This window comes from Tenrec ecaudatus, chromosome 13, assembly GCF_050624435.1.
Source record: "Tenrec ecaudatus isolate mTenEca1 chromosome 13, mTenEca1.hap1, whole genome shotgun sequence".
Lineage (NCBI taxonomy): Eukaryota > Metazoa > Chordata > Mammalia > Afrosoricida > Tenrecidae > Tenrec > Tenrec ecaudatus.
In genome coordinates, this window is record NC_134542.1 from 124,874,577 (window position 1) to 124,880,930 (window position 6,354).

The 6,354-nt window shown below is 39.9% G+C and overlaps 1 pseudogene; it reads right to left on the reverse strand.

The window, feature by feature from the left end:
* Positions 1-2,081: 2,081 nt before the first annotated feature.
* LOC142424086 (serine/threonine-protein kinase RIO3 pseudogene) lies at positions 2,082-6,094 on the reverse strand (annotated as a pseudogene).
* Positions 6,095-6,354: the final 260 nt, after the last annotated feature.

Consider the following 6,354-nt stretch of genomic DNA (forward strand, 5'->3'; position numbering starts at 1 on the left):
GACACTTTTGTGTGTGGTGACCTCCAAACCAACCAGTCAAAAGGTCTCAGATCCATGAAAATTATTCTACTGAAGCTGAGGCCAGAGTCAATCTTCTGATCAACCTGCATGTGCGGGCCTCTGGGCTTCTTTTTCGACCACAATGATGTGGCCTTGGAAGGCAAGAGGCACTTCTTCGGCAAGCTGGCAAAGGAGAAGCGTGAGGGAGTTGAACATCTCTTAAAGCAGCAAAACCAGCGTGGTGGCCAGGCCTTCTTCCAGGAGGTGCAGAAGCCGTGGGAAGATGAGTGGGGTAGAACCTGGACACCATGGAAGCTGCGCTGGCCCTGGAGAAGACCCTCAATCAGGCCCTTCTGGGCCTGCATATGTGGGATCCACTCACACTGACCCCCATCTCTGTGACTTTCTGGAAAACCACTTCCTAGATGAGGAGGTGAAACTCAAGATGGGAGACCACCTAACCAACCTCCGCAGGCTGGCCAGCTCCCAGAGTGGGCTGGGCAAGTATCTTCTGGAGAGGCTCACCCTCAAACCCGACTAGGAACTGCGGTGAGCCACCTGAGGGGCCCTCTGCCTCACAGTTGGCCTTTGCCCCGCTACCTGAACCTGCCAGGCCAGGCACAGTGGCACCGCCCAGGAGTCCCTCCCCTAAGCTGGTGACCAAATAGAAACGATAAAGCTACCTTTTGCAGCTAAAATGTTTTGTTTTTTAACAAAAGTAAATTGGTTTTCCATTCAACAATTCATACATTGATGCAGTCCCCAGGATGTACCAGCATTCTTTCCACTTCCGCCCTCCCTGTTTTTCCATTATTATTCAAGCTTCTTTCCTGTCCCTCCCTGCTTACAAGTTTCTATCCATAAGAAAATGCTGACCTTACGATTTCGTACAGTTGGATGTTTTAAGGAGTGCATCTCTCTCAGATGTTGTTCTTCCCCCTCCAAGCCTACATGTCACTTGGCAGAAACCTGAGTCAGAGGAGAGAGCACAGTTCCAAGAGTGAAGAGTCGTTAACGGCCAGAGTCTTGGGATTCCACCAGTCTCTGTCAGACCAGAAAGCCTGGTCTATATATTTTTTCTAACGATCTCTTCATTTTCAATTTTAAAAAAGCATGTTCACAACACACTTAAGAATCTCATGCAGCAATGGTTTGTTGCTCTTTGTGAAACAGCCAATGTTACAAAACAAAACATTTAAATGCTAAAGCTTTTAAAAATTAGTCCTCTGGAATTTCTGTCACTAATCACCAGCTACTTAACCTGTGCTTCCTAAGAGTAAACATTTTAGGATTGTAATGAGTATCTACCTCAAACACACTTTTCTGAAATGCAGTTAAAAACAGTATCAGAGAAATAAAAATGTTTAAGAACAACTTATTTGGCATTTAAGGGTTAACATGTTTTGCTTTTTTCTTTCTCTAATCTGAGTTAATAGTAACAGTAGGATTCACCATGTTGTACTTTGTAAACCTCATCCTAACAAACTAATGAGGAAAGCAGAGAGCTTGCTTTTCTTGCAGAAGGGCTCAGCCATTCTCAGTACTAGAGACTATTTAAAGATCAGATCACTCAAATCAGCTGGTTAGTTTGGTTCCTGATCTGCTTTAAAGGTAATTTTACCATTGAATTCTCTATTTCTCATTTGCCATATTTCCCTAGAAAACTAATAACTAGTTTGAATAAAATGTAAACAGAGCGTAGAATGGGCCAAAGATGGTTTAAATCTTATAGCCCATGCTTTCAAATAGTCCATTTACATTATAGCTGTGAGTTACAATTTAACCATATTAAGTAGATGCAAAAAAATTGAAAATTTAAAGAAACTTTTTGGGCCAGGATATTTAGGTAGTTATTATGCATTTATCTTCTCCACAAACTTATGATGTCTCTCCTTGGGTGTTATAGTATGGAAGACGTGCCATTCAATTCCATTTAATGATGTTCCAATGAAAGGTTTTGCCTGTTTCCATGCTTTTGTGAAACCAAATTTTCATTTTTCATACCAACTATAGAGAACATTTTTTCCTGTAGGATCATGGTCACAGTCACTGCTAACATAGAAAGGCAGTGGGCATCGGTGTTATTCATTATGTAGTACTGGTGGACCTCTGTCATCCTTGACAAATGAAGCAGCTTTCCTTCCATTCTTGTGAACATAATCTTTGCTCATTTTCTCCAAAGCTTCTACTTCAGCTGAGAAATCAGCTTCATTATCTGCTGAGATGTTTAAGCCTGAAACAGCATTAAAGAGTTCTCATTCACTGAGAACTTCCATAACACCTCCTTTCTGGAAAAACTGGAAGACATTCCTACATTCCCAGAACAGGGATTACAGGCCGTGAGGTTGGTACTACAGACTGACTGACATCAATCAACCAGACCTTTCCAGCATGCCACAGCATGTTATACCCATTGATGTCAGTATGGACCAGTGCACACTCATACAACTGCTGCATCATATCAAGAGTTTCATAGTGTGCATAGTTAAATTCATCACTACTGAGCTTTACTTCTTTTAATGAAGAGAAACTTTGATCGTGGCCAATAAAAGACATAACTGAAATGTGTTTCTTGAGCATGACAACTGTTGGACAAGGAATTCCAATGTTCTACATTCTTGAGAGATAGTGCACTTCTTTTTCTGCCCACATGTGGATAATCTTACGTGGATTTAGTTTACTCACGCAGTCTAAATCTTTAATGATCCGTAATATATTTGTCAAGATTCTTGAACTCAATAAGTGTTGTTTTAAATACCTTGATAGCATATTCTGTAGGTACAACTTTACTATCATCCTTTTCATCTTCCATGCTCCCTCTACATGCATGAAAGACAAGAGATTCCTTTCCTGTAATAATACAGCCAGTGATTGTCTCCAATACTCCAGAGTTGACCATTTTATACATAAGTAAACGTGCCTTAGGATCAACTGCTTTTTCAGTAGAATGCTCTTTTTGTTCATGCAAAGCCTGGTCTATTTTATGATTTTGGATTTTGTTCCACTTTGTTCTCCCACTTTACTCAGGACAGTCTTTTGCGATCCCTTTCAGAGTAATTAGCAGTGGTAGATGGCCACGATTTAGTTCTTCTGGTCTGAGATACATGGAGGCTGAGGTTGACTGTGGTCCATTTTTCCTCTGGACTAATTGTTTCCATATGTCTTCCAATATTTTAAGAGTGCTGCTTGGAGTCATACATGATATGAGGGAAACAATACAGAAAAAGGATGAAATGATAGAGGAGATAAAGGCCATACACCAAGGGGAAATACAGGAGTTTAGGGAGGAGATAACAAAAACCAGTAGCAGAAACATGGACCCCGAGAACTGACTGGAGGAAGCAAAGAACCACATCAGTGACTTGGAGGACAGCCAAGCAGACTTTAACAAACATGAACAAAAATCTAATGAGATCATTAGAGAAGCTGAAGAAAACCCAAGAGCTATGTCGGATGCTATGAAGTGGCACAACATCAGAATTTTGATCATTAGAGAAGCTGAAGAAAACCCAAGAGCTATGTCGGATGCTATGAAGTGGCACAACATCAGAATTTTGATCATTAGAGAAGCTGAAGAAAACCCAAGAGCTATGTCGGATGCTATGAAGTGGCACAACATCAGAATTATTGGCATACCAGAGGAAGACACAACAAAGAAATCATCTGCAATAATAGTGAGTTCTTGGAGGAAAATTTCCCAGCTTAATAAATGAAAAAGAGGCAAGCATTCAGGAGGCTGAAAGGACACCAGTTAGACTGAATCCCAAGAAGTCACCAAGGCACATAATATTCAAACTATCCAACTCTGAGGAAAGGGAGAAAATCATGAGAGTAGCTAGGGAAAAACAAGCAATCACTTATAAAGGTTCCCAAATAAGAATATGCACACACCTATCAGCAGAAACTATGAGGAAGAGGAGAGAGTGGAGTAACATGTTCCAAAAATTGAAGGAAAACAAAACAAACCCAAGAATACTCTACCCAGCCAAATTACCGATCCAGATAGATGGAGAAGTAACAGTCATCTGAGACAAGGGAAAGCTCAAAGAATACGTTAGAAGAAATGCAGCCCTACCAAAGATTCTTGCCAACCCAGTATGGGCAGAACACTCACCAAGCATATATAAGAGACCGCCACATAGAACAACCTCACCCAGAGGGCAATAAAGAGATAACAGATCCCAAGATAGCACTGGAGTAAGGATGGAAAGCATTCAAGAATGATACACACAAACACATGCACAACACACTAATGAGAAAGGAAATTAGGAAAACTGCCAACACAAAAGGTATAAAATGACATCACAGAGTCTGCAGATGGAGATAATAATCTTGAATATCAATGGCCTGAACTCAGGCATTAAAAGACTGAGACTAGCAGACTGGCTTAGAACACACAGGCCATCAATCTGCTGCCTACAGGAGACACATGTCAAGGCTACAGACAAAAATAGGCTGAGAATGGTATACCAAGCAAACAAAAATTCAAAAAAAAAAAAAGCAGGGGTTGCAATCCTAATCTCGTATAAAATTGACCTCAAAGTGCAAACCATAGAAAGAGAAGGAGGGACACTATATGATGCTCAAGGAAATGGTAGGTGAAGTATTGTAAACATATCTTCCCCGAATGAGAGACCGGCTGAATATGTCAACCAAACACTCCATAAGATTAAAATAGAAATCACAGACTCGACAATTATAGTGGGTGAATACAACACACTACTCTCTGAGAAAGATAAATCACAGGGTATGAAACTCAACAGGAGGCTAGAGAACTAACCATCACAATTAGACAATTTGACCCAATAGATATTTACAGAGCTTTTCATACAAATCCCAAAAAAATCACATTGTTTTCAGGTTCACAAGACACATATTCGAAGACAGATCACATGCTGGGGCATAAGGCAAATCTACATAAATTTAAGCACATTGAAATAATACAGACCTCTCTCTCCATAAGGCTGGAAATCAACAAAAGGAAGACGAAAAAAAACAAGAGCAAACAATTGGAGGATGAATAAATCTCTGCTGCAAAAAGAATGTGCAATTGCGCAGATCAGAGATGAAACTAAGAAATTTCTAGAAACCAACGAGAATGAGCACATGATGTCCCAAAACTTATGGGACACAGCAAGGCAGTCATCAGAGGAAGTTTCATAGCAAAACACACACACCTGAGAAAGGAAGAGAGACTCATGATTGATATGCCGGCACAAAATTCACAACAACTATAGCAGAGTCAGCAGGACAACCCTACTAATAGCAAAAGAAAAGAAATTATAAAAATCAGGGCTGAGATTCAGGAGAGGGAAAATAAAAAAACTATGGAAAAAATTAATACTGCTAAAAGTTGGTTCTTTGAAAGGATAAACAGAATTGATAGACCACTGGCAAACCTAACCAATGAAAGGAGGGAACAAACCTCAATAGCAAGAATAAGGGATGAAAGAGGGGTAATTGCAACGAACCCTAATGAAATCAAAAGGATAGTCACATAATACTATGAAGGATTGAAATCCAATGAATTCTTCAATTTGGAAGATATGGAAAAATTCTTGGAAAACCAATTCCTCCCTAGGCTATCCTCGGTGGATGTCAAGAATCTCAACAGACCTACAGCAATAGAAGAAATAGAAAAGGTTATCAAGGGATTACCAACAAAAAAATCCCCTGGACCAGATAGCTTCACTGGAGAATTCTACCAAGCATTTAGGGAAGAACTAACACCAATCCTACACAAACTTTTCCAGAACATTGAAAAAGATGGCCAACTCCCGAACTCCTTCTATCAAGCTAGTATCTCTGATACCAAAACCGGGCAAGGATCCCACAAGAATTGAGAACTACAGACCAATATCCCTAATGAACATCTATGCAAAAATCCTTAACAAAATACTAGCCAACAGAATACAAATGTATATAAAACAAATAATTCACCATAACAAAGTGGGATTCATACCAGGGATGCAGGGATGGTTCAACATACGAAAGACCATTAGTATCATTCGCTACATTGACATGAAAAACTGTAAGAATCACATGATACCATTAATAGAAGCAGAAAAAGCATTTGATAACATCCAGTACCCATTTCTGTTTAAACCGCTTGACAAGATAGGAATGGAAGGAAAATTCCTCAAGACAATACAAGCTGTATATGAAAAACCAACAGCCAATGTGGTAGTCAATAGAGAAAAGACTAATACAATTCCACTGAAAAAGGGGACCAGCCAACGATGACCATGGTCCCCACTATTATTTAATATCGTGCTGGAGGTTTTGGTTAATAGCATAAGGCAAAGAAAAGATATCAAAGTTATTCTCTGGGGAAGGAAGAGGTGAAACTTTTGT